Source organism: Anomaloglossus baeobatrachus, chromosome 4 (genome assembly GCF_048569485.1).
Source record: "Anomaloglossus baeobatrachus isolate aAnoBae1 chromosome 4, aAnoBae1.hap1, whole genome shotgun sequence".
Taxonomy (NCBI): domain Eukaryota; kingdom Metazoa; phylum Chordata; class Amphibia; order Anura; family Aromobatidae; genus Anomaloglossus; species Anomaloglossus baeobatrachus.
The window spans coordinates 687,611,722-687,624,157 of NC_134356.1; positions in this window are offsets into that span (position 1 = coordinate 687,611,722).

The window sequence follows — 12,436 nt, forward strand, 5'->3', positions numbered from 1 at the left end:
TTGGATACTGTACCACATCCAAGGCAAACCAGCATCTTTCTCCTTTATGCCTGGTGAACTCCACCACATCCCCCACATACAAATCGCGACCAGGGTGACCCCTTTGCAGATGTGACTGCACGTCCTGCCGGGACATAAAGATTCCCTCCTTGACTCCAGCCTCCACTATAAAGCCATACCCTGTACGACGGTTAAACTACTCTTTACTCTTTACTCCTTTGTGGAGGGGACCTCTAGATTGGAATCCGGTCCGCCGCAGGGACTGCTTCTCCTGCAGGTCCCGGGTCTCCACTTAATCTCTCTCATGATCTGGGGTGAGCTTTCCAAGGGGGCGTGGGGGTCTAGCTCTTACTTGCCACCACTCTCTGCAGGCTGGTCTTCGCATTACCATCACCCGGTCATCAGCGGGCAACCAGATGGAATACATGCCAGGACTTTCTGCTACCAATTCTTCCTCTCTGGCTGGGGGTGCTGCAGCCTCCTCCGATCGGTGATGGGACAGCAGCGCAGCCTCCTGGCCTTCCTCTCTCCCAGAGAGATCTGCGACCTCCTCCAGACGGCTGGGGAACAGCAGTGATGGCTGGAGAATCTCCTCTATCTCCCTGGTGAAGAGTGCTGCAACCTCTTCCAGTCGTTGGGGGAACAGCAGCGCGACCTCAGGGCCTCCCTCTCTCTCAGAGGGTGCTGCAACCTTCTCCAGTCGGGCGAGTAGCAGCTCCATGGATGAGCTTTCAGCAGCCAGGCAGGACGATGATGAAAGTCCAGGTTCCCTCTAGAGCAGAGAGGGTGCTGTGACCGCTTCAGGTTGGGATGACAGCTTGAAGACCAAGTACCTCTGGTCTGGCAACTGGGACAAGAGACGTTGCGGCCTGTTCTAGTCTGCCCGAGAGCGTCACACCTGGGGTCGCATCTGGCGTCGCACCGGCCGTTGCACCAGCTTCGGATGTTAATGCCGGTAGGGTCAGCATACCAGGTTGGACAGAGGCAGTTTTGGACTCACTCAAATTCATGCTGGAGGCATCCTGTAGCAGGGTCGCTATTGCTGACGATGACTAGAGTTGATCATGGGCGGCGCCTCCAGGCGAGCCTCGCTGCACCGACAACCGCAGGTTTCTAATTGCCATTATCATTCTTTTCCTCCAAGAGGCTCTCGCCTCTGCTGCTCCTCCATACAGTTAGCAATTCTTTCCACTCCTGCCTCCAGCTCCTCTGCAGTCATAGACCTTGTCCAGCCCTGCTCCTTGTTGTCACCTTCCACTGATCCCATCTTGTCTCTATCGTTGCTCATCAGGTTCTGGTCAGGCTGTAGTCTTAGATTCGTTTCTGGTTGTTCTCCTCCCACAGGACTGGGACGTCCCCGCACTCCGGGGACAGATCCGCCCCCATATTCTCCTTTCACTGAGTCAGAGCACTCTTCCCATGCTGGAATAGACACTCCTCTTCGTGGGCGGTTACTTTTCTTCTGCGCTGGCTGCAGCTTTTAAATTTGCGCGCTTTTGATGATAACAAAATGGCGGCGGTTCAAATTTTTCGATCGGACCTCTGAGGCACACTGTCACCTGTCTAATTAGGTCTAGTCCTTGATCCTGTTCGTGACACCAAATGTGAAGCCCACCTGCAGTAGTCGCTTCAGGGACATCACAGGGTCTTCTTTTGGGTGCATATATATATATATATATATATATATATATACACAGTGCTGGCCAAAAGTATTGGCACCGCTGCAATTCTGTCAGAGATTACTCAGTTTCTTCCTGAAAATGATTGTAATCACAAATTCTTTGGTATTATTATCTTCATTTAATTTGTCTTCAATGAAAAAAAAATATATATGTCAAAAAGCCAAATTGAATATAATTCCACACCAAACATAAAAAGGGGGTGGACAAAAGTATTGGCACTGTTTGAAAAATCATGTGATGCTTCTCTAATTTGTGTAATAACAGCACCTGTAACTTACCTGTGGCACCTAACAGGTGTTGTCAATAACTAAATCACACTTGCAGCCAGTTGACATGGCTTAAAGTTGACTCAACCTCTGTCCTGTGTCCTTGTGTGCACCACATTGAGCATGGAGAAAAGAAAGAAGACCAAAGAACTGTGTAAGGACTTGAGAATCCAAATTGTGAGGAAGCATGAGCAATCTCAAGGCTACAAGTCCATCTCCAAAGACCTGAAAGTTCCTGTGTCTACGGTGCGCAGTGTCATCAAGAAGTTTAAAGCCCATGGCACTGTGGCTAACCTCCCTAGATGTGGAAGGAAAAGAAAAATTGACGAGAGATTTCAACGCAAGATTGAGCGGATGGTGGATAAAGAACCTCGACTAACATCCAAACAAGCTCAAGCTGCCCTGCAGTCCGAGGGTACAACAGTGTCAACCTGTACTATTCATCATCGTCTGAATGAAAAGGGACTGTATGGTAGGATACCCAGGAAGACCCCACTTCTTACCCCAAGACATAAAAACGCCAGGCTGGAGTTTGCCAAAACTTATCTGAGAAAGCCTAAAACGTTTTGGAAGAATGTTCTCTGGTCAGATGAGACAAAAGTAGAGCTTTTTGGGAAAAGCTATCAACATAGAGTTTACAGGAAAAAAAAGAGGCATTCAAACAAAAGAACACGGACCTTACAGTCAAACATGGCGGAGGTTCCCTGATGTTTTGGGGTTGCTTTGCTGCCTCTGGCACTGGACTGCTTGACCGTGTGCATGGCATTATGAAGTCTGAAGAAGACTACCAACAAATTTTGCAGCATAATATAGGGCCCAGTGTGAGAAAGCTGGGTCTCCCTCAGAGGTCATGGGTCTTCCAGCAGGACAATGACCCAAAACACACTTCAAAAAGCACTAGAAAATGGTTTGAGACAAAGCACTGGAGACTACTAAAGTGGCCAGCAATGAGTCCAGACCTGAATCCCATAGAACACCTGTGGAGAGATCTCACAATGGCAGTTTGGAGAAGGCCCCTTCAAATCTCAGGGACCTGGAGCAGTTTGCCAAAGAAGAATGGTCTAAAATTCCAGCAGAGCATTGTAAGAAACTCATTGATGGTTACCGGAAGCGGTTGTTCGCAGTTATTTTGGCTAATGTTTGTGCAACCAAGTAGTAGGCTAAGGGTGCCAATACTTTTGTCTGGCCCATTTTTGGAGTTTTGTGTGAACTGATCAATGATTTGATTTTTGTTTAATTCTCTTTTGTGTTTTTTCATTGCAAGCAAAATAAATGAAGATAATAATAACAAAGAATTTATGATTGCAATCATTTTCAAGAAGAAACTGAGTATTATCCGACAGAATTGCAGGGGTGCCCATTAGTGATGAGCGAGTACTAAAAAGCTCGGGTGCTCGAAGCTCGGGCCGAGCATCCCAAGATACTCGTGTACTCGGGCCGAGCAACGAGCCCAATGTTATCCTATGGGAGACCCGAGTATTTTTGTGAAATGACCCCCCGGCAGCATGGAGAAACCCTAAAAATGTCACAAAAGTCTCAGAAGAGTGCTCAAATGACATGGCAACAGCATGGGGAAGACCCCTTGAAGCATTTATCACTGAAAAGTCACAGCTGTGAACAATTTTGTCCGCGTTTTACGCCATTTTTACGGACTCACCAGAAAACCTTCCAAAATGACCCCAAAATGATTTTTCATGGCAGAAATGTTAAGGGCACATACGCAATAGTGAGATAGAGCTGGTGTATGTTACTTTTTGAGATTAATACATGAAAGATTTTACGTGAAAACATTGTGTGGCACTCCGATGTCCCTGAGAAGAGACATACATGAAGGCCTCTTGAGTCTAATGTGCCCATTTTGAGGAAGTGAGTCTTTGTAGTATTTTCCTTTGCCAGGGCAGTCCAAAATTGTGAGGTTCACCAATGCCCCTGCATACAGACGTGCATGAGGGCCTGTAAACCTGAAGTGCCCATTGGAAGGAAGTGGGTCTATTGTAGTATAGCCCTTAGGCAGGGCAGCCAAAAATTGGGAGGCTCCACGTTGTCCCTGGATAGAGACGTGCATGAGGGCCTGTAAACCTGAAGTGCCCATTGGAAGGAAGTGGGTGTATTATAGTATAGCCCTTAGGCAGGGCAGCCAAAAATTGGGAGGCTCCACGTTGTCCCTGGATAGAGACGTGCATGAGGGCCTGTAAACCTGAAGTGCCCATTGGAAGGAAGTGGGTCTATTGTAGTATAGCCCTTAGGCAGGGCAGCCAAAAATTGGGAGGCTCCACGTTGTCCCTGGATAGAGACGTGCATGAGGGCCTGTAAACCTGAAGTGCCCATTGGAAGGAAGTGGGTGTATTGTAGTATAGCCCTTAGGCAGGGCAGCCAAAAATTGGGAGGCTCCACGTTGTCCCTGGATAGAGACGTGCATGAGGGCCTGTAAACCTGAAGTGCCCATTGGAAGGAAGTGGGTGTATTATAGTATAGCCCTTAGGCAGGGCAGCCAAAAATTGGGAGGCTCCACGTTGTCCCTGGATAGAGACCTGTTAGGTTCTTAGAGCCTCCGTGCTTGCATTTAAAAAACGCACGTGTGTGCCTGTTGGTGGCAGCTTTCCGCTGCATTTGTGTGAGTTTTGCAAAAACTTGGATATAACGCACAAGTCTAGTGAATAATACACATCAGCACAGCATTGCAAAATGCGCAAGGGCGTTGTCAACGAACAAGGAAGTGGACGTGATGGTGGTGCAGGCAGAGACCGAGGTTGTGTGCAAGCTCTAATTTCGCCACAACAAAGGGCCACATCTAGTCGCTCGCACGTCCTGTCCCAAATTCTTGGGGACCGCAGCAGTACACCGCTCTTGAACCAAGACCAGTGTCAACAGGTTGTTAGTTGGATAGCGGATAATGCTTCTAGTCAGATTGGCACCACCACAAACACTCTGTCTTCCACACGGTCAAGTGTCAGTAGCCGTGATACTGCACCGCACATTTCAGAACCTGATCCTCCTTCCTACCACCAGGCCGAGTACACGTCCACGGACATTACTGATCCCACACTTGTACACTCGGAAGAGCTGTTCGTTCACGTTTCCATTCACAAATTCTGGCCTCTCGCCAGCTCCTGTTGAAGTGGGCCATGACGAGATTGTATGTACAGATGCCCAAATATTTGAGCAGCCACGTTCTCACGAAGTTGGCAACGTGTCTCAACAAGGGGTGGACGATGATGAGACACAATTGTCAGGAAGTCAGGAGGAGGAGCAGGGTGCGGAAGAGGAAGACGACGTGGTGGATGATCCAGTAACTGACCCAACCAGGCAGGAGGATATGCAGAGCGAGGACAGCAGTGCACAGGGGGAGGGAGGCGTAGCATCACAACAGGCAGTAAGAAGCAGAGTGGTGGCCCCAGGCAGACGTCAGGCAACTGTTCCCCGGAACAACACGACACAAGGTGCCTGTACAAATGTTAGGTCTTCCCGAGTCTGGCTGTAATACTATTGTATGTATTGAGGATTTCGATTGCGTTAGGGCAATGACAACCAGAGACGAGTTCTTGGTGCAAGACGTTTATAATATGCAACCAGCAAATATGTACATAAACGGAACAAAAACACAGTAGAACATAAATACAGGAAATACCTTCCAGGGACGGAGCGAAAGGGAATTCCCGGGACCGCGCACCGGACTCCCCCAGGGAGACCACCAAGAGCGAACCCCTATACAGGGACTGTCTGGCAATCACCCCAGAAGCCCCAAATGCGCAGCAGCCGGGACACAAAAGGGCAATAGGTAAGTCCAAAAATGTCCGTACGTGATGTGAGTCCAGAGTGGTATTAAACGGAAGGAACCGGGCAGAAGTGCCGACCAAAGACGGCAAACGGAGTCCGGGCACAGCTAGATGATACCAGATGAAGTCCAGAGTCGGTGTCGGTTGTTTTCCAAGAGGATCCGAATAACAATCAGGAACCAAAAGCAGCAGGGCAGGAGCACACAGGAAGCAGTATACTCAGGCACTGGACTAAGCTTTAGGGGCGGCTTTTAAACAGATGGACAGAAAGTAGGGCAACAGAACAGAAAACTCCATGTTAACAAAGGGCAAGCTCTTTCAAAAGAAAACTGGAAAACCCGGAACTCTGACACTGGCAGTTTTTTAAGTTGGCTCCAGATGATTCTAAAAAGGCCATTTGCAACACCTGCCATGCCAGCATCAGCAGGGGTACCAAAACTAGCAGCCTGACCACCACCAGCATGATCAGGCACATGTCAGCCAAGCACCCGACTTTGTGGGAAGTACAACAGAGTCGAAGAGCAGTGCTTGCTGATGTCACTGCTACGTCTTCGCTGGTTGTGCATGCGAGCCAATCCCCTGTCCATGCTGCCTGCGAACAAGCCTCCTCCACTCCTGCACCTGCAGTTGCCTACGCAGAAAGAACACCATCATCAAGCACGTCCTTGTCCCAGCGCAACGTTCAGTTATCCATTCAGCAAACCTTTGAACGCAGGCGCAAATACACTGCCAACACCCCACATGCCACAGTTCTAAATGCTAACATTTCGCGACTGCTTGCGCTGGAAATGTTGCCTTTTAGGCTGGTTGAGACAGAAGCATTCCGCGACCTGATGGTGGCAGCTGTCCCACGTTACTCGGTCCACAGCCGCCACTATTTCTCCCGGTGTGCCGTCCCCGCATTGCATAACCACGTGTCACAAAACATCACACGTGCCCTGAACAACGCTGTTTCAGCCAAAGTCCACCTAACCACAGACACGTGGACAAGTGCATGTGGGCAAGGCCGCTACATCTCGTTGACGTCACACTGGGTTAATATTGTGCAAGCTGGGACCCAGTCTGAGCGAGGGACGGAACACGTCCTTCACACACCAAGTTTTGCAGGCCCTACCTCAGTCAGGGTTTCACACACACTCTACAGCTCCGGAATGTCATGCTCCTCAGCCTCCTCCTCCTCCTGCGCATCCTGATCCACTTTACCCTCCACACCAGTCCCAAGCTGGAAGTGTCGCGGGCGGAGGAGGGGACGGTGCGCTCTCCCACTGCTCGGGTCCGGCTGACGCTGCTCTATGGCTGCTGCTGCTCGTTGGCTCGAGCGATGGCCGGATCCCGGGGACTCGAGCGGCGCTACTCGCCCGTGAGTGAAAAGGGGTGGTTTGGGTTTTGGGGATATTGTCCGTGACGCCACCCACGGTTGTGGTGATTGTGTGGACACCACCGCTGCTCTGGACGGGGATCCCGGGAGCCTGTGACAGGGAGCAGCTTTGTTGTTATTTCTCCCCTCCGTGGGTAGGGGGGTTGGTTGTCCCGGGGCCTGGTGATGGGGTAGACATGGATGACAGGCGGGTTGCGGGGCCTGATGAGGTGCAGGGTCGCAGGGGCAGCGCTGTGCCGCACGGCACGGAGGTACTCACTCAGCCCAATGATGATGACACAGTTCACGGTTAAACAAGTGGCTGGATGGACGGGTCACTCGGACGGCTGCGGTTGTTCCTCCCTGCAGGTTAGTGATGACTGTCTCTCCCTGCACCTAAGTTAAGTGTTGGTAGTGATGGTTTCCCAACGGTAACCCGCTCCCCGACCTGGATATGGGCCGGAGGAGCCCCTTTTGCCCACAGGCGCTGGCCCTGGGAGACGGTTGCCCTTGGCGGTGGCTGTGTCTCCCCTTCACGGTTGTACGGTTGCCTTCTATCTGGACTTGGCTGTTTGGAAACCCTGAGGTTCCCTTCACTAACGGATTTGTCAAATTCACGGCGACACCAAGCCTTGCCGGGATCCGAAAGTCCTCTGCCAATGGTGTTGGCTTCTCTTTGTATACCGGTCCGGTACGGCCGGGTCACCAGCCGTCCACGGTCCTTACGGCAGACTCCAATCGGCCTCCACTGCAGACGGTCACCACATCCTGCCAACCTTGCTGTCCTGTCCGGGCCACACACCCGGACCAACTTCAGGCTCTTTGCTGTCACTTTTCTCCTCTCTACTACTTTCCTCCTTCCACTTCCTTAGCTTAACTCTCACTGCCTGTGTTTTCCCTCCTCCTCGGTGGGTGGAGACCAACCGCCTGGCTCCACACCCTGGTGTGGACAACAGCCCCTGGGGAAGGCAACAAGGATTTTGTGTTTTGACTATGATATGCCTGCAGGGAGTGTGGGGTGTTTAAGTGTTGTGCTCTGTGGCCCCTGGCTTGTCCAGGGCGACACAGAAGCACTGCAGCACTGCCTCGGCGAAGCGGCAACAGGCAGTGCTGAAGCTAATCTGCATAGGTGACAAACCCCACAATGCAGAAGAGGTGTGGACAGCTCTGAAACAGCAGGCAGATCACTGGCTCACAACTCTGAACCTAAAGCCAGGAAAGGTCGTGTGTGACAATGGCCGGAACCTGGTGGCGGCTTTGAGGCGAGGCCAGCTGACACATGTTCCATGCGTGGCCCATGTGCTCAACCTCGTGGTTCAGCGGTTTCTAAAGTCATACTCAGAGCTGTCTGATCTGCTGGTAAAAGTTCGCCGCCTGTCTGCACATTTTCGAAAGTCACCTACTGCTTCAGCCGGCCTTGCCGGCTTAAGACGCCGTTTGCATCTTCCGGCACACAGACTGGTGTGTGATGTCCCCACGCGTTGGAATTCAACTCTGCACAAGTTGGTCAGGATATGTGAGCAGAAGAGGGCAGTTGTTGAGTACCTGCATCACATAAGCCGTCGGGAAATGGGTCAAACTCCACACATAACACCTGAGGAGTGGAGATGGATGTCCGACCTATGCACCATCCGCCAAAACTTTGAGGACTCCACCAAGATGGTGAGCGGCGATGACGACATTATTAGCGTCACCATACCGCTTCTCTGCCTTCTAAAATGGTCTCTGCTCAAAAAACAACCATGATGCATTGCAGGCGGAGCGCAGTTTGAGCAAGAAACAGTAGTGGGTGTGGGTGATGATAACACACAGCCCAGCCTCGTCTCATCACAACGTGCAGTGGAGGACTATGACGAGGAGGAGGATGAAGACATGGAGCAACTCTCTGGCCAAATTGAGGATATGCAAAACACCACTATTAAATCTACTCTTATAAAAAATCGTTTATTATATTAAGTTAAAACAGAACAAACATATTGTTCTTCTCATAAATAGGCATAGAAATATATAAACATAAAGATCAGGTGCAAGTGCAGGTGTCAGACAAACAGTGCCCTCGCCTAGGGACAGCCCCAGATCATGTGGCTAAGTGAGTTAGGGGTATAGATTCGTCACTGTCAGAATGATACTGCTTGGTATGTGCTGTGACTCTCCGTCATAGGTTAGCTTACTTCACTTTAAATGAGCCTAAGTTAGCATAGTAGATGTATGTCAGACTCACCGTCCTAGCTCATCTCTAGCGGGGGTTACCACCACCAAATAACGTGATTAACATGTAGTACAACTATACAGGACCATAGACAACAGAGACAATAGGCGTTAGGTGTCCAGGGTTCTACTGTTACATAGATTTCCCTAGTTTGACAATACTGAAGGTTAGATTAGAGTCTAGGATGCCACTTAGCTTGTGGATCTCCTAGCTCTCCCGACGCGTTTCACCCCCCTAACGCAGTATGGGGGATCATCAGGGGAAAAATGGAGGAATCACTCCTTGGAAAGAATGACACCTGCAAATAAATGATGCATAAATAAGTAAATGGGTATTAATATAAATATTCTTTAGACTGCAATCTTTATGAGGTCATAACCCTCAAGATAACTTACAAGGTAGTGGATCCCTGTGATAAAGTACTTGTGTTCTTAAAAGATGCCAGGGAGACTATCTCCAAACCAAATAGTGATTGCAACTTCCCATCCGATAGTGCCTGTATGTCAAAGAAGGCAATGAAAATCCACTGTGTGATGCATAATGTATCATAACTCATACTCATGATAGAGTTGGGATGGGTCTTGTCGGCATGAGGCTATCTATCTTTTACCTTGACTCTCCGGGGTTGAAAGTACAGGTATAGCGGATTTGTCTATTGTAGCCAGGAAGTTAGATCCATTCCTGATGTTCAGGTTATCACTGAGTTTCTAGGTCAAAAATAGGTCCTGTGAACAGATATAGGATATGTTTGAACCTATATTTCATCTATCAAATTCCACATGAACTGGGTAGCAAATACCTTTTGTCGGCCTGTCAGACAAAATGATCTATAGGATTTGGAGAATACAGCTCCTCCAGATGTGGCTGATCACTGATTTTTTCCTATAGGAAAGGTATACTACATTACTGGATGTTCTCATGAATCTCACCCACACATCTCTGTGAGAAGCAAAAAATGGCAGGGCATTTTACCTGTAGGGAACAGTTCATAAATAGATGTGGACAAACGGGTGCAAAGGTCCCTAGTCGCCTGCGTTCAGACCGTGTGTAAGGTATATTCTTATCTCCTGTAACCAATGATTACATCATACAATTAGGCTCGCTGAATAATTCTCAATACATGCATAGATTAAGATACACAGTGGTACATGTAATAGGTCTACCTGTAAGGAGGCAAAGAGGGGAGGTCTGTCATGGGATTATGGCTACCTGTAGACCCCGAGTATATATTCCCTGTAACAGAAAAAATAATAATAATAATATACCGTATTCTTAGATTCCAGAGATACAGGTACAAGAGGCACAGTGCATACTCCAGTACATATTATGTATGTCATATAGATGAATACACATCATAGTGCTCAGTACATGCATTAATGACAGTAGAGGGCCTTATATACTGATATATATGGGGTAATTCTTTTAAGAAGGTAGCTGAAAAAAGCCCATGAAGGGACTGTGATAGCTTATAGATTCCAGGTATGTATTCCCTGTGGACACAGCAGAGGTACCGCATTCATGTGTGGTGTTTACCTCACAAGTCCCATAGACATTGCCAGGCAGGGAGCATGAGAAATGAGTTGCACTCAGCAAATGAATCTTAGGCAGGCAGGTCACTTACCATCCTATGGGCTCTACCAGCAAGGACTGTTAGTCCCGAGTGGAAACACTCTATGTACACTGGGAGCCCACGGTCCAAAAGATGCCAGGGAAGGATGCCAGGGGAGGATGTCAGGGAGACCACCACGTCTGATTGTTCCTGTCCATTCCCCACTCCCGGATAAGGTATTTAAACCTTTTCCGGGCAGGATTGAAAGTCCCGCCCGCAAACCGGAAGTGCCCCGTTGGCCGGAAGTGACGTATCGCTATGTGCCTCGGCACCGTCGGCCGGAAATGATGTATCCCTGTGTGTCACATGCATAACAGGTCAGGTGACTGGCCGGGGGCGGTGCTGAGGGATGTACTAGATCGTATCCGTAAAAAGCATCGCAATAAATACATCATCATGTTTCTCACACATTCTTAGGTTAAGTGACCTGCCAGTGGCTTTACTGGGGTATATGATATGGTGTGCAACGGTACGCATTGCGATACATATATCGCTATGCGTCATATACTATGTGAGTCATGTGACCTGCCCGGGGCGGTACTGGAGGATGTTCTGGATCCCAAACAGTGGAGCGCTTAGCATTCTACGTCTGGGCGAGGAAATGTCATATAGGGGCGGAGATCATGATTATGGAGCGCATAATTGCATTCCATACAATTCCATAAGCCCTAGTATCATGGAATATATGCACAGTATTACTTGATAGACAAGGCGCACCTGATTGGCACATAGGTATCGTGCATGATAGGATGCAAACAGGGCCATTGCGTATTGGAGCATTTGGTATTGGATAGACAAAAGATAATTGCTATTACTTTCCCTGGGTCCGTGACAAATCATATAAGGGAATAGTCCCATAGTTGTTGCAGTCTAATATTAATGTTGCTAGTATATGGTATGCAATGACCATACGCGGGGTATAACACGTAAAAAACAAGTCCTATCCTGTCAGTTAGGGGTGGCTGTGGCGAGACTCACTATATGAAGCTATGAAAGCTGATCATTTCGTTGAGACCATTTGGGGAGACTGTGTCCAGCAGAAAAGTCCATCTAGCTTCTCGCTGCAGGATTTTTCTATCCCAGTCTCCCTTGCGTGAGGGTCTGGGGATAACCTCAATGACCTGAAAGGATATACTCCTCAGGTCTCCCCCATGGACGAGGTTAACATGCCTGGCTATGGCTGTATCTCTTTTGTGTATGATGTCACCTATATGTTCCCCAATTCTTACTCGTAACTGTCTCTTGGTTTTACCCACGTATCCACGTGAGCAGGAGCAGGTGCACAGGTATACCACACCTTCCGTTCTACAGTTCCCAAAGTCCCTGATTTTAAATGCTCTCTTAGTTTTTTGATTATAGAAGGTCTTACTTTGACTGATGTGGGGACAGTAGGTGCATCTACCACATCTGAAAGTTCCTATGGGTTTCCTGTCTAACCATGTCCCAGCACCTCTTGGCGGTGTGAAATGACTGTGAGTGAGAAAGTCCCTAATGGATCTCCCTCTCCTATACGTGACATTGGCATTAGCAGAGATTG